The 22,422-nt window shown below is 35.5% G+C and overlaps 1 protein-coding gene across 1 annotated transcript in view; it reads left to right on the top strand.

Moving 5' to 3' along the window:
• Positions 1-22,422, top strand: part of ADAD1 (adenosine deaminase domain containing 1) — a 66,559-nt gene that overhangs the window by 41,278 nt on the left and 2,859 nt on the right. The window lies entirely within an intron of this gene.

Consider the following 22,422-nt stretch of genomic DNA (forward strand, 5'->3'; position numbering starts at 1 on the left):
TTTAAAAAAGATTGCCCATTTTCAGGTATTCTGTAGATCCTCCAAATGTTACTCTTTATAATTTAGATTAGTAGGGATTTCTAATAATAGATCAATGAAAGATTATTTAGCTTTATATTTGTATTTGTTTATACAGTGATTAGGTGAAAAGAGAAAGTTTAGTTATTCTTTAGTTAGGATATATATCTTTAGTGAAATTGTGAGTACCATACTTTAGCTTCTTCAGTCTCTTCCTTAATTTCAACCACAGATGAATTAAACATTAGCTCTCAAACTTTGCCCCTCTTACCTAGGATTTTTATTAAATTAAGAAGTCTCACTTCAACCCAAATAAACTATTATAATCTCTGATGAGACTAATGTAGGTATTTTTGTTAGGAGGGTTTGTTTTTTGTCTGTTCTAAAAGTATGATAGGGTTTAGTTGATGAACATTGAAGACATGTATGTCTTTCCAGATTAGACTAGATTCTATACTTATTAATAGGTTGAAGCATGTGAAATTGCCATTTTAGGAGGAGAGGTAGGTTAAAAATGATCAAATATGTGTAATTTTATGTGGATCAACATAAATATACTATTAATAAGTTCTGTTTCCATCAATCAGATGTTTATTCCTTATTTCTCTAAATTAGTGTTTTCCTGCTTAAATCTTTTAGGTCTCTTTTCTGGGTTGTTTCCTCCTATAGTGAATTTCCAGTCTTTATTAGTTTGCCTCTCTTTGATAGTGAATTGACTTTGAAAATACAAAATTTTTCATCTTCTCATGGCTCTTCACATTCATGAGTATTTTGCTTTTGACTGACACAAGGACCAATTATGTATTTGGGGTTATGCAATATATTTTGCTTGAAGAAAAGCAAACTTCTAAATTTAGACTTTTAAACCTCTACTTTTTTTTAAAGATTTTTTATTGAGTTATAGTCATTTTACACTGTTAAGTCAAATTCCAGTGTAGAGCACAATTTTTCAGTTACACATGAGCATACATATATTCGTTGTTACATTTTTTTTTCGCTATGAGCTACCACAAGATCTTGTATATATTTCCCTGTGCTATACAGTATAATCTTGTTTATCTATTCTGCATATTCCTGTCCGTATACAAATTTTGAAATCCACGTCTGTCCTTCCCACCCCACGCCCCCTTGGCAACCACAGGTTTGTATTCTATCTCTGTGAGTCTGTTTCTGTTTTGTATTTATGTTCATTTTTTTTTTTAGATTCCACATATGAGTGATCTCATATGGTATTTTTCTTTCTCTTTCTGGCTTACTTCACTTACAATGATATTCTCCAGGGACTTCCATGTTACTGCAAATGGCATTATGTTGTCGGTTTTTATGGCTGAATAGTATTCTATTGTATAAATATAGCACATCTTCTTTATCCAGTCATCTGCCGATAGATATTTAGGCTGTTTCCATGTCTTGGCTATTGTAAATAGTGCTGCTATGAACATTGGGGTACAGGCGTCTTTTTGAAGTAGGGTTCCTTCTGGATATATGCCCAGGAGCGGGATTCCTGGGTCATATGGTAAGTCTATTCCTAGTCTTTTGAGGTATCTGCATACTGTTTTCCAAAGTGGTTGCACCAAACTGCATTCCCACCAGCAGTGTAGGAGGGTTGCCTTTTCTCCACAGCCTCTCCAGCATTTGTCATTTGTGGACTTTTGAATGATGGCCATTCTGGCTGGTGTGAGGTGATAACCTCATTGTAGTTTTGATTTGCATTTCTCTGATAATTAGTGATACTGAACATTTTTTTCATGTGCCTATTGATCATTTGTATGTCTTCCTTGGAGAATTGCTTGTTTAGGTCTTCTGCCCATTTTTGGATTGGGTTGTTTGTTTTTTTCTTATTAAGTCATATATTCTGGAAATCAAGCCTTTGTCAGTTTCATTGTTTGCAAAAATTTTCTCCCATTCCATAGGTTGTCGCTTTGTTTTGCTTATGGTTTCCTTTGCTGTGCAGAAGCTTGTAAGTTTGATTAGGTCCCGTTTGTTTATTCTTGCTTTTATTTCTGTTGCTTGGATAGACTTCCCTAGGAGAACATTTTTGAGATGTATGTCAGATAATGTTTTGCCTATATTTTCTTCTAGGAGGTTTATTGTATCTTGTCTTATGTTTAAGTCTTTGATCCATTTTGAGTTTATTTTTGTGTATGGTTTAAGGGAGTGTTCTAGCTTCATTTCTTTACATGTTGCTGTCCAGTTTTCCCAACACCATTTGCTGAAGAGGCTATCTTTATTCCATTGTATATTCTTGCCTCCTTTGTCAAAGATGAGTTGACCAAAAGTTTGTGGGTTCATTTCTGGGCTCTCTATTCTGTTCCATTGGTCCATATGTCTGTTTTTGTACCAATACCATGCTGTCTTGATGACTGTAGCTCTATAGTATTGTCTGAAGTCTGAGAGAGTTATTCCTCCCGCCTCTTTCTTCTTCTTCAATAATGCTTTGGCAATTCTAGGTCTTTTGTGGTTCCATATAAATTTTGTTATGATCTGTTCTAGTTCTGTGAAATATGTCGTGGGTAATTTGTTAGGGATTGCATTAAATCTGTAGATTGCCTTGGGAACTGTGACCATTTTAACAATACTGATTCCTCCAATCAAGGAATATGGAATATCTTTCCATTTTTTAAAGTCTTCTTTAATATCCTTCATCAGTGGTGTATAGTTTTCCATGTATAAGTCTTTCACCTCCTTGGTTAGATTTATTCCTAGATATTTTATTACTTGTGTGCTATTTTTAAACCTCTACTTCTAAAGTTGTTCAAAACCCATGAAACTAATTGCATCTAAGTTTAAGTTCTCTTTCACCAATGGAAGCCTTTGCTAAACATATCTTAGTATTTTTCTGCAAGTTGGTGTTTCTGATGCTAATTTAAGTAGTATCATTTTGTATATTTTATTTTCTATTTATTTGTTGCTGGTATATAGGCATACAGTGACCTTTTAAGATTGGCTTTATAGCCAGTGACCTTCTTAAATTGATTGACTTAATGTGTATAGCTTTTTGGATTTTCTTCATACACAGTTATGTCATATGTGAATAACAAAAAGTTTATTCAGTCCCAATATTTATTATCTAATTTCATTTTCTTTTTTTCCCCACTGGCTATGATTTTCTAGTTCAGTGTGAATTGAAGTTGTGAGTAGTGTCCTTGTCTCATGTAGCATTGTCATGTTGGTGCCTATATCTTTTGATATAGGCAATTCCTATAGTCTATATCCCAGTAGTCTTTGTTGGCTTTCTTTCTTTCTCTTATGACAGAATGTTCTTGCCTCATCTTGTGCATTTGTTGCCCCAATCATGGTATTGGCCATTTCTCTCAAGAAGCCTCATTTTTCATGGAAAGTCATGTTTAGAAACCATAATCTGGATGCTAAGGGTACCTATTCATGAGTTGGTTATTTTTCCTTAGGCCTTTCTAGAGAAAAGAGCTTGGAAATAATTATATTAATTTAAGATAAAATAATATATTTAGTTCACATTGATAGTTCCATTTCACATTCAGGTCTACTGGGTTTTTAGTTTAAACTCTTAAATCTTACATTTGAATCTAGTTTCTCTCACACTAAAATCTTGATTCCTATTGATACCAACACAATTTCTTACTTACTTAAAAAATTTATTTTTATTGAAGTATAATTGATGTATAGTATTATATGTTACATGTGTAAAATATGATGAGTCACAATTTGTAAGGGTTATGCTCCACTTACAGTTATTATACAATATATGGCTACATTCTCTGTGTTATATACTATATCCTTGAAGCTTATATTATACATAATAGTTGTATCTCTTAATCCCCTGCCTCTGTATTGCCCTTCCCCCACTTCCCTCTCCCCACTGGTAACCACTAGTTTGTTCTCTATATCTATCAGTCTCCTTTTTTGTTTTATTTCCTAGTTTGTTTTATTTTTTAGACTCCACATATAAGTGATATTATACAGTTTTTGTCTTTTTCTGACTTATTTCACTTAACATAGTACCTTCCAGATCTGTCCATGTTGTTACAAACAGCAAATATCATTCTTTTTTATTGCTGAGTAATATTCCATTATATATATATACACGCCACATTTTCTTTATCCATTCATCTATTGATGGCCATTTAGGTTGCTTCTGTATCTTGGCAATTATAAATAATACTGCTGTTAACATTGGGGGGTGTGTATGTTTTTGAATTAGTATTTTTGTGTTTTTTTCATATATATACACAAGAGTGGCATTGGGGTGCATACCTCCAAACTGTTTTCTGCAGTGGCTGCACCAATTTACATTCCCATCAACAGTTTATGAGGGTTCCCTTTTCTCAACATCCTCACCAACATTTGTTAATTGTCTTCTTTTTGATGATAGCCATTTTGACAGGTGTGGGATAATAGCACATTGTGGTTTTGATTTGCATTTCCCTGATGATTAGCAATGTTGAGCATCTTTTCATGTGTCTGTTGGCCATGTGCATATTCTCTTTAGAAAAAATGTCTGTTTAGTTCTTCTGCTCATTTTTTAGTTGGGTTGTTTGTTTTTTGATGTTGAGTTGAATGAGCTGTTAATAGATTTTGGATATTAACACTTTATCAGTCAGATCATTTGCAAATATTTTCTCCCATTATGTAGATTGTCTTTTCATTTTGTAAATCATTTCCTTTGGTGTGAAAAAGCTTTTGAGTTTAATTAAGTCCCATTTGTTTATTTTTCCTTTTATTTCCTTTACTTAGGGAGGCAGATTAAAAAAAAAATTACTACAGTGTACACTAGAGAGTGTTCTACCTGTGTTTTTCCTGTAGTTTTATGGTTTCTGGTCTTACATTTAGTTCTTTATCCCATTTTGAGTTTATTTTTGTATATGATGTTAGAGAATGTTCTAGTTTCATTCTTTTACATGTAGCTGTCCAGTTTTCCCAACAGTTTGTTGAAGAGACTATTTTTTTCTCCATTGTGTATTGTTTCCTTCTTTGTCACAAGTTAGCCATAAAGTTGTGGGTTAATTTTTAGGCTCTTTGTCCTGTTCCATTGATCTATATGTCTTTTTTGTGTGTGCCAGTACCATACTGTTTTGATGACTGTAGCTTTGTGGTATGAAGTCAAGGAGTGTTGACTCCTCCAACCTGTTCTTTCTCAAGATTGTTTTGGCTCTTTGGGGTCTTTTGTGTTTCCATAAACATTTTAAAATTGTTTCTTCTGTGAAAAATGCCATTGGTATTTTGATAGAGATTGTACTGAATCTGCAGATTGCCTTGGGTATTATGTTCATTTTAACAATACTAATTCTCCCAGTCCAAGAACATAGTATATCTTTCCATTTGTTTGTGTCATCTTCAGTTTCTTTCATCAGTGTCTCATAGCTTTCCAAATACAGGTCTTTCACCTCTTTAAGTAAGTTTATTCCTAGATATATTATTCTGTTTTGTTTTTTTTTTACATATTTTTGTTGAGTTATAGTCAGTTTACAATGTGTCAATTTCCAATGTAGAGCACAATTTTTCAGTTATACATGAACATACATATATTCATTGTCGCATTCTTTTTCACTGTGAGCTTAGATATATTATTCTTTTTGATGCAAATGATAAGTGGGATTGTTTCCTTAATTTTTCTTTCTGATAGTTTCATGATACTGTATAGAAATGCAATCAATTTCTGTAAGTTAATTTTGTATCCTGCAACTTGGCTGAAATCATTGATGAGCTCTAGTAGTTTTCTGGTCGTGTCTTTAGGATTTTCTATGTGTAGTATAATTTCACCTGCAAGCAGTGAGTTTTGCTTCTTCCTTTCTAATTTGGAAAATTTTTATTTATTGTCTAATTGCTGTTGCTAGGAGTTCCAATACTATATTGAATAAAAGTAGCAAGAGTGAGCATCCTTGTCTTGTTCCTGATCTCAAAGGAAATGCTTTCAGCTTTTCACTGTTGTGTTGTTGGCTGTGGGTTTGTCTTAAATGGCCTTTATTATGTTGAGGTATGTCCCATCTACACTCATTATGTTGAGAGTGTGTGTTATAAATGTATATTGAATTTTGTCAAAAAGGGTTTTTTGAAGCTATTGTGATGATCATGTTATTTTTATTCTTCAATTCGTTAATGTAGTGTATCACATGGATTGATTTGTGGATATTGAACCATCCTTGTATCCCTGTAAAATCCCATTTGATCAAGGTTGTATGATCCTTTTAATATACTGTTTGATTCAGTTTGCTGATACTTTGTTGAGGTTTTTTGCATCCATGTTCATTAGTGATTCTGGCCTGTAATTTCCTTTTTTTGAGATATATTTGGTTTTGTTATCAGGGTAATTCTGGCCTCATAGAATGAGTTCAGAAGTGTTCCTTCCTCTCCAATTTTTCAGAATAGCTTGAGAAGGATAGGTGTTGACTCTTATCTAAATTTTTGGTAGAATTCTCTTCTGAAGTCATCTGTTCCTGGACTTTTGCCTGTTGGGAGGTTTTAAATTACTGATTCAGTTTCATTACTGGTAGTTGGTCTATTTATATTTTCTGTTTCTGCCTGGTTCAGTCTTGAGAGATTGTACATTTCCAAGAATTTGTCCATTTCTTCTAGATTGTCCTTTTTATTGGCATTTAGTTGTTTGTGGTAGTCCCTTATGATCTTTTATATTTCTGTCATGTTGGTTGTAACTTCTTTTTATTTCTGATTTTATTGATTTGGACCATCTCTCCTTTTTTCTTGGTGAGTCTGGTTAAAGGATTGTCAATTTTGTTTATCTTTTCAGAGAGCCAGCTTTTCATTTCATTGATCTTTTCTCTTTTTTTTTTTTTTTTTTCTTAGTCTCTATTTCATTCATTTCTGGCTTCTTTCCTTCTACTAACTTTGAATTTTGTTCATTCTTCTTTCTTTACTTCTTTTAGGTGTAAGTTTAGATTGTTTATTTGAGATTTTTCTTGTTTCCTGATGTAAGCTTGTATCACTGTAAAATTCCTTCTTACAACTGCTTAAGCTGCATCCTATGGGATGTAAACCTATGGGTTTTGGATCATGTTTTTGTTTTCATTTGTATCGAGGTAATTTTTTATTTCCTCTTTAATTTCTTCAGTGGCCTATTTGTTGTTTAGTAGCATAATGTTTAACCTTCATGTGTGTGTTTTTTGCAGCTTCTTGTAGTTGATTTCTAGTTTCATAGCATTATGGTCAGAAAAGATGTTTGATATAATTTCAGTTTCTTAAATTTACTTATGCTTGTTTTGTGGCTTAGCATGTGATCTGTTTTGGAAATGCCCATGTGCACTTGAAAGAATATGTATTCTGCTGCTTTTAGATGGGATGTTCTGTTTACATATATTAAATCCATTTGGTCTAATGTCGTTTAAGACCAGTGTTTGCTTATTGATTTTCTGTCTGAATGATCTGTCCATTCATGTAAGAGAGGTGTTAAAGTCTCCTACTATTATTGTGATACTGTTATTTTCTCCTTTTATATTTGTTAGTATTTGCTTTATGTATTTAAGTGCTCCCAGTTAGGATGGATATATATATACAATTGTTATACCTTCTTCTTGGATAGGTCCCTTGATCATTATTTAGTGTCCTTCTTTGTCACCTGTGATAGTCTTATATTATAAAGTAAATTTTGTCTGATAGAAATACTGCTACCCTGGCTTCCTTTTGATTTCTGTTTTCTTTCACAAAATGCCGTTTTCTATCACTTTCGGTCTGTAGTGTGTATCTTTAGATCTGAAGTGAATCTCCTGTAAGCAGCGTATAAACAGGTCTTATTTTGTATTCATTCAGCCACTCTGTGTCTTTTGATTGGTACATTTAGCCCATTTATACTTACAGTAATTACTGATATGTGTGTTCTTATTGCCATTTTGTTAATTGTTTTGCAGTTGTTTTATGGATCTTTTTTTCCTTTTTTCTTTTGTTTTCTTCTTTTATGATTTTATGTCTAGTGTTATCTTTGGATTCCTTTTTCTTTTTGTGTATGTGTATCTATTATAGATTTTTGGTTTGTGGTTACCATGAGGCTTTTTCTAGTAGTCTGTGTGTGTGTGTGTAATTATTTTAAGTTGCTGTCTCTTAATTTCAAGTGCATTTTAATAACCATGCATTTGTACTCTCTTCCCATCACAATTATTATTTTTATATCATATTTTTATATCTAATTGTTTTGTATATCCCTTAACTGCTTATTGTGGATATAGATGATTTTACTACTTTTGTCTTTTAACTTGCTTACTAGCTTTGTGTGTGGGTGATTTCCTACTTTTACTGTATGTTTGCCTTTACTGATTAGCTTTTTCATTTCTTAATTTTCATGTTTCTAGTTGTGGCTGTTTCTTTTTCACTTACAGATGTTCCTTTAACATTTCTTGTAAAGCTGGTTTGATGGTGATGAATTCTTTTAGCTTTTTCTTTTCTGTAACGCTTTTGATCTATCGAATCTGAATAAGAGCCTTGCCAGGTTAAGAGCCTTATAGTTTCTTTCCTTTCATCACTTTAAATATATCATGCCCCTCCCTTCTGGCCGGCAGAGTTTCTGTTGAAGTCAGCATAGCCTTGTGGGAGTTTCCTTATGTATTATTTGTTGCTTTTTCCTTGGTCCTTTTCATATTTTCTCTTCATCTTTAATTTTACCATTTTAATTACAGTGTGTCTTGGTGTGTTCCTCTGAGTTAATACTGTAACAGACTCTGTGCTTTCTGGACTTGGATGTCTGTTTCCTTTCCTAAGGCAGGGAAGTTTTCAGCTATTAAGTCTTTAAATATGTTCTTAGCATCTTTCTTCTCTTTTTGGGACCCCTATAGTGCAAATATTGGCGTGCCTGATGTTGTCCCAGAGGTCTCTTAAACTGTCCTTATTTTTTTTTTATTCTTTTTTCTATTAAGCATCAGTAGTTTCTGCTACTTTGTCTTCTATTTTGCTGATCCATTCTTCTGTATCATTTAGTCTACTATTGGTTCCTTGTAATGTAGTTTTCGTTTCAATTATTGTGTTTTTCATCTATGGTGGTTCTTTATATTTTCTAACTCTGTTAAAAACTTCTAACTTCTCACTCTGTATATCTATTCTTCTCTCAAGTTCTTTGATCATCTTTATGATGACTACACTGAACTCTTTCTTGAGTAGGTTACCTAACCCCACTTCACTTAGTTCTTCTTCTGGGCTTTTATCTTGTTCCTTCATCTGGAACATGTTCCTCTGTCACCTCATTTTGCCTAAGTTGCTATTTGTATTTTTATATATCTTGTAGGTTATGTTTCCTGACCTTGGAGAAGTCTGTATTTGTATGAGTTCCAGCAGTGCACTCCCCTCCCATCACTTGAACTGTATGCTCTAGGGTTCCCCTTGTGAAGGCTGCATAGGTCCTTCTGTTTTGGCAGGCTGACCATGTGGGCAGTCTTTAGGCTAGGTTGGTCCCCAGTCCAGTTGTTTGCCAAGTCCTGCCTTGTAGACAGGCTGCCGGCTGCTGGTTGGTGGAGCTGGGTCACAGGTAGCTGACTGCAGAACTGCAGATAGCCTCAAGGATAGCACTGGCTCACTGTTTGGCAGAGTTAGGGACCAGGAGACTCCAGGGCTGTTGCCTTCCCACCAGTGGGTGAAGCCAGGCCCTGGGGTTAACACTGGACTACTGGCAGGCAGAGTCAGGTCCTGGAGTCTGGTTGCAGGGCCTAGGGTCCCAGTGCTGCTATCATATTGCTGGTGGTGGGGACCAGTTCCTGACACAGTATGGTGTCCAGAGTGTCCCAAACCTTATGCTGGCCTGCTAGTGGGCAGGGCTGTTGCCCAGATGGTCCCAGGGTAAGGTCTGACCTGCTGATGGGCAGGCTGGGTCCATAACCTGCAGGACTGTAATTTTCTTAAGTCTGATATCTGCCTCCTGGTAGGTGAGGCTGGTCCAGAGGCTACAGCAGTCTTCCTGGCACCACGGCTGAGACCCAGGGGATTCTGGTGCTGGTGCCTTCCCACTGGTAGATGGAGCTGGATCCTGGGCCCTCTGGTGGCCAGAGCTATGACCAGAGGCAGCTGTGATCTCAGGAGGTCTTAAGGCAACCTGTCTGCTGAAGGGTGGGGCTGTGTCCCTGCCCAGTTAGCTGCTTGGCCTAAAGCATCCCACTGGCGCCTATAGGTTTTTGGATCAGGGCAGGGCTGGTTCCTGGGGGCTAATGTAGTTGGATGACTCTACAATGTTGCCCACCAGTACTAATGTCCATGTGTTAGAAGGAGCTCCCAAGAATGGCTGCCACCAGTGTCTGTGTGCCCAAGTTGAGATGCAGTTGCCTCCTGACTCTCCAAGAGACTCCAACAGCAGCAAGTAGGTCTGACCCAAGCTAATAACAAATTAATACTTTTGCCTTTTGTCCTGGAGTGTGTGATTTTGTGTGTGCCCTTTAAGAGTGAAATCTCTATTTCTCTTGGTCCTCTGGAACTCCCAGAATTAAGTCCCACTATCCTTCAAAGCCACATGCTTTGGGGGCTTATCTTCCTTCTGCAGGACTCCTGGGTTTGGGGTGTTTGACATGGGGCTCAGACCTCTCATTCCTGTGGGCAAACTTCTGCAGTGTGATTATTCTTCAGCTTGTGGGTTGCCCACTGGGGGAATGCGACTTGACTCTGTCACAAATCCACCCCTTCTGCCGATCTTTTTTGTGGTTTCTTCTTTATATCTTAGTTTTAGAAGATCTTTTCTGGTAAGTTCCAGTCTTTTTCATTGATGGTTGTTCTGCAAATAGTTGTGATGTTTGTTTGCTTGTGAGAGGAGAGAGGTGAGCTCAGGGTCTTTGTGCTCTGCCATCTTGACAGATCTTGTTCTTTCTTTTATTTACTTTTTTCCACTACACACAGGCAATAGTCTCAAAACAACAATACCATCACTACCATCAATATTATGATTTACTCAATTTAAAATTGTTTTCTTCCTTAGAATATATCCTACCAGATATGTACAGATTAATGTGTTTTAAAGTAACTTAAAATAACTTCTTCCTGACAATGTGTGTGTGCATGTGCACTCTGTTTTTACACACACAGACACACACATACATAAATACAATATATTTGTATGTAGGTAATTTAAATAGACATAGAGAAGTCAAGAATAGAGTCTGATTTGTCTGAAAAGATTTGAAATTTTAACATACATTTTTATGGTGTTAGTAAGATTATCAAGTGGAGATATTCAGCAGTTGGAAATACAGTGACAAACACCTTGAAAATATTTTGGAGTACAGGTAAAAAATTAGGAATTACTTGCAAAGAGGTAATCAAGTTGTGAGAGAAGATGTTTGCTTCTTCTTAGGGAGTATAAAAGGAAGAACATTAGGGATAGAATCTGAAGGGACACATATTTTGAATTTGGAAAAATAAGAGAAAACATGGAGTTATTTGACAGGTAGATAAAGAGTGAGGATATCAGAAAGAGGAATTTCAAGGATAGAATAAGCATTTTCAAGTGCTACAAAGGGTCAATGAGAATGATGACTGGATTTGGCAACCAGAAGTCCACCAGTAACTAAAACAGCTATTCCCAAACCTGGTTACTTAGTAGAGACACCACTCCAGGTTATCTTGATTCAGCAAAATTGAGAACAGGCCCCAAATCTACATTTTAACAAATTATTACACTTTGAAAAACACTATCCTACAGAATGAAAAGTTGGTGATATTAGAGGTAAAGTTGGCCAGAGTCAGGGAATTAATGGGAGGTGAGGATTTGGGAAGAAATTCTATTCTTTAAACAGCTGGATTATGAGAATAATATGGCTTTAGGTAGGTGGGGTTTTTTGTTTATTTGTTTATAAGATTGGGGATATTTCATCAATGTTCATGAACTTCTAGAGGAGCCTCCTAATGTAATGTTTATGGCTTGTTTGAGGGGATGGTAGATACGAGGTTAAAGAATTGGCACAGCTGTGGTTGGGTCAGATCTGCTTAAGGAATCTTGGGTAGTGTGAATGCATTACTGAAATGGCTCAAGCCAAAATAAAGGAAAAGAAAAGAGGGAAATTGAGTAGATGTAAAGAAATTTCATTGAAGGGGCAGATTATGAGAGAACAGGAGTTTGTGTCAATATTTTCAATGGTTGAATTCTTAGAAATTTAACTCTGGCCTTTATTTTGTCATGGTCTCCTCACCCTCAGTCTAACTCAGTTATTAGGAGAAATAGTACAGTAGGTAAAATATTGGCATAAGTGATGGCTTATACAGGGAGATTTAGGGTTCAGTCTATTCAGCTTTTGAGGGGTCTATGTGGGCCCAGAGACAGCTAGAGGCCTGGACAGTCAGCTCTGTCCTTAGGCAGCCTGTTATTTACCCCCGTGTTCAGTAATGCTAGTTTTATATCTTTGTCATGGTATGAAAAGTTAAGAAAGCAGTGTTCTAAACTGTTGAATAAAAAATGTTTTGGTCATGCATTAAGGCATTGCCTGTAGAGGTAGAGCAGACATTAAATTGTATCTGTTATAGGAACTTAAAAATTTTTAGTTGGGAGGTATTTAGATAATTACATTTCATTTTCCACATAAGGTGAAGTGACATGACAGCATTATTTTATGGAAGCTTTAGATGATCTAACTTATGAAAAATAATTTAAGGAAAATCTGTATATGAAATGTGTACAAATAACTTTAAAATATTGACTGGGACTGGATATGAATGTTGTTAGGCTTCATAATAACAGTTAATGAAGGATCATGGTTACTTTCAAATGCAAGTTTATTGTCTTTGAGAATGAGCTGAAATTGATGGTTCCTAGATAAAGGTAACTGTTCTTTGATGTGAGAAGGGAGAAAGAATATTGTTAAGTAAACAGGAAGCATGAGAATTTCCTCTTTAGAAATCTTTTGATCCTGAAACCATCCTATAAATTAAGTTGACTTAAACTACAACTTACTACTCTGTCACTTCTTGTGTTATAATAGATGTCAAAAATAATTGATTTTGTTTAATAGTCTCAGTAGTACCAAAGGAACATCTTGACTACCAAAACAGTATTTGTTCCTGGAAATAACATACATGTTTCTGTTGTTAAAAATTCTGCTGAGCCTGAATTCCCTTTCTTTATGGTACTTTAAATCTGGATTATTTTGTTAGAAACTATAATTTTTATTGGTTACATGATGATAGAGGTTAAAAAGGTCTACTACTCCTGGAAAGTTGGTATTACCATTTAAAACTTTTAAATTAATTATTTATTGAGAGTTGTTTCAATTGTTCTACGTGTTTTAATGTTATGTTTGTCTGTTAGAGTTTTGATCTTGATCGTCCAGGCAACCTTTTTTTTTTTTAATATCTGCCAGTAGTTGACAGTGCCTGAGACCAGTTAGTATCCCAGAGGGGAAGCTTTCAGCACCTAGAATCTAGGCTGATTGGAAGCCAGACCCTCAAGCAGTAGCTTTTAAAGTATGCAAATATATGTAGTCCTAGTGGGGCTTAGGACCACAAGCCTACAAGCCTAAGCCCCACTAGCCTTCAAGAGCCAGATAATCTGGAGGTATCCCCAGAGCAGCATTCACAAAAATTAAGACTCCAGATGAGTGTATGAGCTCCTTTTTGGGAGATACTGTTGAGCTGTAACAAGGCAGAGGGAAAGTGCAAAAATGGTGTCCCCTGGCCTGTGTTCCCTGAGAGCACATTCATACCCTCTAGATGTGTGCCAAACCTGAAGCCTGCCCTTAAAGCCAAAGCTCCAGGACTAGCACTTAGGCCTCTTTCACAGAAAACCTGGGGTTATATGTAAGTCAGCTGTGTGGTGCCCTGGAGGGTGATAGCTTCTATGTTAGTCCCATGATATCCAAGAATGCAAGTCCCCCTGGCCTCTAGAGCTAGGCAATCAAGGGATATCCCATGGGCAGCAGCTACAAAAGCCAGAGAATCAGAGAAGGTTATGAGTTCTTTCTATAAGATACCAGTGAGCTGAAGTGAGACACAGAGAGCACAAAGATTGCATCCACCTGTTGGATGTTCCCTGAATGCACCTCTGTAGGTCCTACAGAGTCTCTTAGGTCCCTATATGTGTGTCAGACTAGAAACCTGCCCCTCAGACCACATCTGGACAAGAAAATAGACCTCTTTAACAAAAAGACTGGTGGTGTGTTTCAGTATGCAACCTGTGCAGTGCCCTGGGAATGACAGACTTCCAAGAACTGTCTCTCTGCTTGTTATAGCCCCATCAGACCCAGGAATGCAAGCCCTTGGTCTCTGGAGCCAGGTTATCAAGGGGCATCCCCTGGGTGACTGCCACAAAAACTAAGTCACCAAGTATAAAAGACCAGAACACCAGATGTGTGTAGAAGCTCCCCTCCAGGAGATACCAGCATTCTGAAGCACAGCAGAGGGAGTGTGAGTACAAAGATGGTGTCCTCTGGCTTTAGCAAAGCGGAACAAAAGCAGAAAGATGGCACCCACCAGCATCAGTTTCTAAAGAGTATCCCATCAAGCCCCTGCTCCTCAGCCCAGTGCTTTAAAATTAGGAAATGAATCTCTTTTATATAAAGTCTAGGTTCTTTTCAAATGACTGCTTCTACACTGGCTGTGGAGCAGGTCAGCCTGTGCACAATCCCTTTAAGAGCTGTTCCCCATTGGTCCTCAAAGCCAAATACTTGGAGGGCTTATTTCTCAGGTGCTGATCTTAAAAGCTGAAATGTCCAATGTGTGGTATAAGCCCTCTGCTGCTCAGTGAGAAAGTCCAGGTTTTGAGTTCCTCCTTGTTTGGATCACCTCACAGTGGGTGGGGTTTATGGTGAGATTGTGTTTTAGACTTTCCTATCCTCTTTGATGTGATATCCCTCTCATTTGCCCAATGTGAGGGGACAAACTTGTTTTTGCTGGTTTTTAGTTTTGTTTTCAGAGGACATTATTCTGTATATAGCTGTAGATTAGGTGTGTCCCTGGGAGGAGGTGAGTTCAGGAATTTTTACTTCACCATCTTAAATTGGAGCCTCTCCACTCAATCTTTATCCAAATTCTTCCTACTTTAAGGACAGTTTCAAAATAAATTTTCCATGAAATTTGCTCTGAAACCTAGTTTTAAATATCGTTCATATCTCTGAACTCTCACATATCCCATTCCTCCATTGACACATTTTTACTTTTTATCACTGTCACTAAATTGTAAATATATTCATTTTTTACTTACTGCCTCCTGAGCAGTGACTTTCCTATAGTAATTAGTTAATATTTACTTATTGAAAAGTTACCAAGTTTTTACATTTTTCCCCAAGAAAGATAGAGATGTGTGTAGGCATATCTAGAAACAGCTAAATTTACTACTACAGAAATTTGGAATGTCTCTGGGTCCCTTAGATATAGATGTTACAGATGAACTATCTGATCACTTACTGCTAGAATTTTAATGACTACACCTCCTGTTTACTGCACTTACTAAGGTGACTTGTACTTTTAAAAGCTAAGAACTTTCTGAATTAAGAAGGTATATGACACCAAGTTGAATGTGTGGTTTTTTTTACTGAAAAAAAAGAACCTAAAAACAATTGTTTTCTCTCAGAATTTTAAAAACCTTTTATTTTGAAATAATATAGGCTCATAAGAAGTTGCAGAAATAGTACAGAGAAGTCCTTTGTACCCATCACCCACCTTCCTTCAATGGTACATAATTATAAAACATAATCAAAACCAGGAAATTGACATAGGCACAATACAATTAACCAGACCAAAGAACATACTCAGATTTTACCAATTCTCATATGTACTCCTTTTTTATGTGTACAGTTTATGGAATATTTTCATATGTATACATTAATAAAACTATCACCTGCATCATTTTGCATTCCCAAAAGCAGTGTACAACAAAGGTTATCAGTTCCTCCATCTTAGTCTTTATAGTCAAACCTTCTCCAATATCTGGCAGTTTGTTCTCTCTATATATGATTGTATCGTTTTGAGAATGTTATATTGATGCAATTGTATAGTATAGTATTTGGAAATAGGCTTTTTTCACTCATTACAATGACCTTGAGATAAATCCAAGTTGTTGCAGGTATCAATAGTTTGTTATTTTTTATTGCTGAATAATATTTCATTTTATATATTACCACAATGTATCCCTTCACCCATGAAGGCGAACCCATTTGGGGTTTTTCCAGTTTTGACTATTACAAATAAAGCAGCAGTGAATGTCTATGCATTGTTTTTACTGTGGTAAGATATACATTACAAAATTTACTTTTAACCATTTTTAGGTGTACAATTCAGTGGTAGTAAGTACATTCACAATGTTTTGCAACCATCACCACTATCCATTTCCAGAACTTTTGTATCATTCCAAACGGAAACTGTGTACCATTAAACAATAACTCCCCACTCCCTCTTTCCCCTAGCCCCTAGGTAAGCATGAATCTATTTTCTGTCTATGAATTTGCCTATTCTAGATACCTCATGTAAGTGGAATCGTAAATATTTGTACTATTGTGTCTGGTTTATTTCACTTAGCATAGTGTTTTCAAAGTTTGTTCATGATGTAGCATGTATTGAAATTTCCTTTTTGGGCTGCATAACGTTTCCATTTGTATGGGTATGCTGCATTTTTTGTTTATCCATTCATCTGTTAATGGACACTTGGTTTTTTTTTTCCTTTGGGCCATTGTAATTCATGTTGCTATGAATATGAGTATGCAAGTATGTTGAGTCCTGCTTTCAATTCTTTTGGACACAAACCTTGAAGTGGAATTGTTAGATCATATGGTAATTCTTTAATTTTTCAAGGAACTACCACTGTTTTCCATTGTGGCTACATCATTTTGCATTCCCAAAAGCAGTGCACAATAAAGGTTATCAGTTTCTCCATATTCTGTCAACACTTGTTATTTTCCATTTTTCTGGGCATAATGCTCAAGGATTTCTTATGTAACCTTATATATATTGGTCTTTTTTCTTTTCCACTGCTCTGTCCTATGTCAATACAATGCTTAGTTATTATGTAGCTTTTTAATAAGTATTGATATTTGGTAACGTGTCCTCCAGCTTTGTTTTTCTTCAAGAATGTCTTGGCCATTTTAGATTCTTTGTATTTCCATATAAAATTAAGCTTCACCTTTAGGTTTCATACTGCCCCTCCACCACAAACACACATTTAAAATCTATTGAAATTTTAAATTGCATTAACTCTATAGATAAATTTAGGTAGAACCAACATCTTATATTGAGTCTTACAATTCACAAACATGGTAGATCCTTTCTTTTATCTAGGTCTTAATTTCTCTTAGTAATGTTTCTTTCAAGATAGAGGTATATATTTCATGACATCTATTCCCAGTTATTTGATGTTATTTGGTGCTGTTGCAAATGGTACTGGTTTTAAATATTCTTTCTTTGATTCTGGCATATAAAAATACGGTAGATATTTGTATATTAATCTCGTTACTAGTAATCTTACCATGGTCATCCATTAATTCTAATAGTTTATGATTGCAGATTCTTCTGGACATTCTATTTGTACAGTCACATCTGTGAAAAATGATAATTTTAATTATTCCTTTCTAATCTTTTACTGCTTTTCCTTTGTTACATTTTTAGAATCTCTACTGCACGATTGAATAGAAATTGTGGTGGACATCCTTGTCTTGGTCCTAAACTCAGGAAAGTGTTCCATATTTCATAATTAACATATTGGCTATGGTTTTGTGACAGATACACTCAGTTTAAGGAAATTCTCTTCTTAGTTTTCTGAGCACTACTTTTTTTTAATTTTCTCAACTGATTTTTATACACCACTTGAGTTGATTCATGTAGTCTATGTAAATTTCTTTTTTTCTTTGTGGTGAATTAAATTTTTTAAAAATCATCAAACCAATTTTATATTCTTGGAATAAATCCAATTTGGTTACATATATTACCTTTTATATATAACACTATTTTTATTTGCTAATGTTTTGTTAAAGGTTTTGCATTTGTGTTTATCAGAATTCCTGGCCTATATTTAATCTTTCTTATAATGTTAGTTTGGTATCAAGGTTAGGCTGGTCTAATAGAGTGATTTTTTTAAGTGTTCTTTCTTTTTCTATTCTTTTGGATTGTTTGTGTTAAGATGGCTAGTATTTATTTTTTTAATATTTAGAAGAATATAACAGAAAGGACATTTAGGCCTGGAATTTCCTTTATGAGAATGTTTTAAATTACCAATTCAATTTCTATTATTTTTGACCATTATTTCTTCAAAAATTTTTTCTCTCCTTTTTCTGGTATTTCTATTTACCTATATGTTAAACCACTTGATAGTATCCATTGAGTTTACTTTTTTCTCTTTGTTCTTTAGTTTCATAGTTTCTCTAAGATAGTATGTTTAAGTTAACTGATCTTTTCTTCTTCAGTGTCTAATCTCTTGTTAAGCCTATCGTATGATTCTTAAATTTCATATATTTTTCTGTTCTAGGACTTTGGTTCATTTTTATAGTTTTAATAGTTTCCATTTTTATAGTTTCCATTTCTCAGTTAGATTCTCTACTGGTCCCTTGTGTTCAGTTTGTCTTTTAAATCTTGAACATATTTATAATAGTGAATTCCAACACTCCTGTCATTCTTTTTTCTGTTTCTATTGAGCTGTTTTTCTAGTGGTTATAGGTCACATTTTACTCCTTTTTCACATGCTTGGTCAATCTTGGTTTATGCTGGACATTATTAATGCTTTGTTGCATTTCTAGGTATCGTTGGCTTATTTTAAACAATGTTGAATGTTGTTCTGAAATAGAATTAATTTACTTGTGGATCATCTTGAGTCTTTCAAGACTTGCTTTTAAGCTTTATTAAGGCAAGGTTAGAGTAGCCTTTACATTAAGGCTAGATTAGTCCAACTTCTAAGACACTTTCTATGGCTTCTACCAAATTCCCGAGTTGTTCAACAAGGTTTCCTTTGTTCCTATAGATTCACTTTATTCCTTTTTTAGGTTTATTTTTAATATTATGTTTTCTCCTTTATTATTTCTAGTTGTACTATTTTTTAAGAGATTACCCTATATTATAATATTAAATTTGATTTACTACAGTCTATTTAAACTTTATTCTTTGAGCTCTTCTCAAACAATACAAGTTTTAATGTAACATTTTAATGCTATTTATTATCTTTTGCCCTTAGTTCTTTAGTTGTCAAATATTTTACTTATGCATATGTTAAAATGCCACAAGACACAGTCATCCTAATTACCCACTATTTCCCCAGTGTGTACTACTTCTTTTTTGCAGTTCTGTGCTTTCATCTGGGATTTTCCTTTTGAACCTAAACTTATTCATTTAGCAGTACTTGTAGTTCAGGTCTTTTTTTAACTAGTTTTCTCAGCATTTTGTCTGAAATGTCTGTTTCATCTAAATTTCTAAGGAATTCTGGATACAGAATTCTACATTATTATGTATTTTGTTTGTTTTATCTCCTATATGCCATTCCATTGTTTTTCAGCTTCCATAAGTGTTGGTGAAAAATTAGCAAACAGTTTTATTATTGCTTTGCTGAAGGCATTGCCTTCCCCCTCCTACCCCTGCCCTGCCCCACTGGCTGCTTTTTATCTTTGCTTTTCAGCAGTTTTGACTGTGATTTCCCTAGGTGTGGATTTGAGGGGTTTGTGTGGGTATTTGTTACTGTTGTTGTTTTGTATTTATCCTGAGCATCTTTAATCTGTAGGTAAATGTCTTTTAATTGTTTATGAAATTATTAGCCATTATATCTTCAGATATAGCTTCTTCCTCTTTTTTTCCTCGTCTTTTATGATTCTAATTACCCGTATGTTAGATCTTTTTATTGTATTCTACTTGTTTCTTAAAATCTTTTGTATCTTCCCCCCCCACCCCCCTGGTCTTTAGTTTTGTTAATTTTTATTGGTCTGTCTTTGAGTCAGTATTCCAGTCTTCTGCTATTTCCATTATGCTATTAAACACATCTACTGATTTATTAATTTCAGATACTGTATTTCTCAGTTCTAGAATGTTCAGTAGATTCCAACTTTCTGCAAAAATACATGTATTTATCCATATTTTAGAACTAATGCCATATTTTCATGAACATATTAATCAGTTATTTTAATATCTGTGACTTATAATTATATCTGAATTCTTTACTGAAGATTTTTATTGGCTTTTGCCTTGTAATTTTGAGTGTGTGTGTGTTAGTCATAATTTTTTGACTTATGCCATATGTGAATAAAATATTATAGAGGCTCTAGATTTGGATTTGATGATGTTATCTTTAAACTAGATTGTGTTTTCCTGAGGAGGCAAGTAGGATCTGGCAGATACCTTTCATCCTGTTGAATCTTGGTTTTAGGCTTTGTTAGAACTGTTGTATTTCAGATTTGTCCTTATTCTAAGGCCAATTTACTTAGAGTCTTGGCCTTTCTTTTTTCTCATCTTAAATCCTGATGTATTTACTAGACCCTTCCCCAATGGCAGAGCTTATACTCCAATATGTGTCTCCTCAGCACCACACAGCTCATTTGCCTCATTTCTGCTTTTTTCTGCCATTTCTTTTGGTGATTGGAAGGCATCTTAACTTACGCATGTGCAGGTGATGGATCAGCCTTTGAGGGGAGTTTGCATATAGATAAATGGATGGGATCCTTCTCCACAATTCCCTCTGTTTTGCTTCTCAAATCCCATCCACTTTGACAACCCTGAACTCCTACCTTTATTTCCTCATAGGTCTGCCACTTGAGTTCCATTTTCCTGTGCTATAATTTGGAAAATGCCCTCAGTAAAAAAGCCAGGATGTCAGTTGTGCCCATTTTTTCCCTTGAGGAATGTAACCTGTGAGACCTGTCTGCATTGGTCCCTCTCCTCACACAGAGGAACTGTTACCACTCATAGGGTTGAAGGAAGGAGATTACTAGAAACTTGAAGGTCAGGATCATAAAGAAAGGGGCTACTTTGAGAGGAGTATGACCTTTGGTCAAGTGATGCAGCCATTCTGTGGCCGGATACTTCATCCAGCTCTTACCAGGGATTTGACCAAACTGGAAGGCAGGAAGCACTTTAATGTTGTTCATTCATATAAATCAGCTTAACAGGGTGGAAAAGGATGTCAGGTTGTCAAGGGGAAAATAAAAGATATCTAGCACAGTTCACCTCTTTGTTCCTTAACATGTCCTCTCTTTCTTCATTTGGGAGAAAAGTTTGTATCCCAAGCAAGGAATTTTGGTATCATTGTGAGGTAATGTCAGTTGAGCAATAGTTTCCTGAAACTTAAAACGTTAGGCACACCACCAGTATTTTTCACATAAAGTAAGACTGTGTGAAGTCCCATTTGACATAGTGGGAACAAGAATATATATAACTACTTGGGTCTGTTCAATTGCCAAGAAAGTTGGTAGTCATGAAAGTTCATAGTCATGAAAGTTGGTGCTCATAACTGCCTTATTTCAGTATTCTTTGCACATTCCCCTTTATCATTTGCCATTACTTTGGCTGGGTGGAATTCTTTGCCTGGTGGCAGACTCCTGATCTCAATTTTGTGGTATCTGAGTTTTTGGGATTCTTAACACTTTGAGAATTGATGCAGTTTTCCATTGATCAATACAAGTGGAGAGAGCTAAGAGATGTCCTGCTGAATTTCCCAGGTTCCAAGTATGGTGTTACCAATTGTGTAGCAGTTGCCTCTGTTCTATAGCAGGATCTCAGTTTCCCTTTGTCATCAAAATCAGTTAACTCTGCCACTACAATAGTCTTTTATATACCTGTTGGTTCAGCTGCATGAAAAGCCCCCAGATGCCCAAAAGGTGTCTCAGCTTCCATTTAATCAGTTTTCTGGTAGAAGTCAATGTTCCTGGTAGAAACATGCCTCATTGGGCACTAGGACCTTAAAATTGACCAAGCTAATGTTTCTTTGGTGGGAGGTTAAAATTTTTTTTCAAGTAAGTCATTTAGTATAATAATAATAAGATGGAATGCTTTTGTTTATACTTCTTGATGGGCTATGGGGAAGACTGTACCATATATTGGCTGCTGGTTTAGCACAGCGATGTTGAGATCTTAACTCCCATGTTAGGCATGGAGGCTGTGAAAGATAATAGAGGTGCATTCTGAGGAAAAATATCCTCAGTTTGTGAGTCATTGGAAGGTTTTTGAGTAAAGGTGTGATTTTTCCTCAGAAGGGATACTGTTAAAGAAAAGAAGTTGTCTGTCAACAGGAAAGACAAATGTTCAAGGTTCTCAGCCTCCATGTCTGGCAGAATATCCACATCCCATATCGCAGAGCCCCACTCCTTCCCCACCCTTAGTATGAGAGACCTGGAAAGCTAAAGCTTTTAATTGGTACTACATCTTTGCAGACTTACATCAGACTCTTGGATTTTTCCTTTGCCATATATGTTCTATGACTACAAGAGATAAGGAACTGCTTCAGAACTACCAATGAAGACTTCTGGTTGCCCATGCATGTTTTTAATTGTATATTTGTAACTTTAATTCTTTCCCTTTGTTCTCTATCTTAGGCCATCAAAAGAATACAGATGATAATCA

This window comes from Camelus ferus, chromosome 2 (assembly GCF_009834535.1).
Source record: "Camelus ferus isolate YT-003-E chromosome 2, BCGSAC_Cfer_1.0, whole genome shotgun sequence".
Taxonomy (NCBI): Eukaryota; Metazoa; Chordata; class Mammalia; order Artiodactyla; family Camelidae; genus Camelus; species Camelus ferus.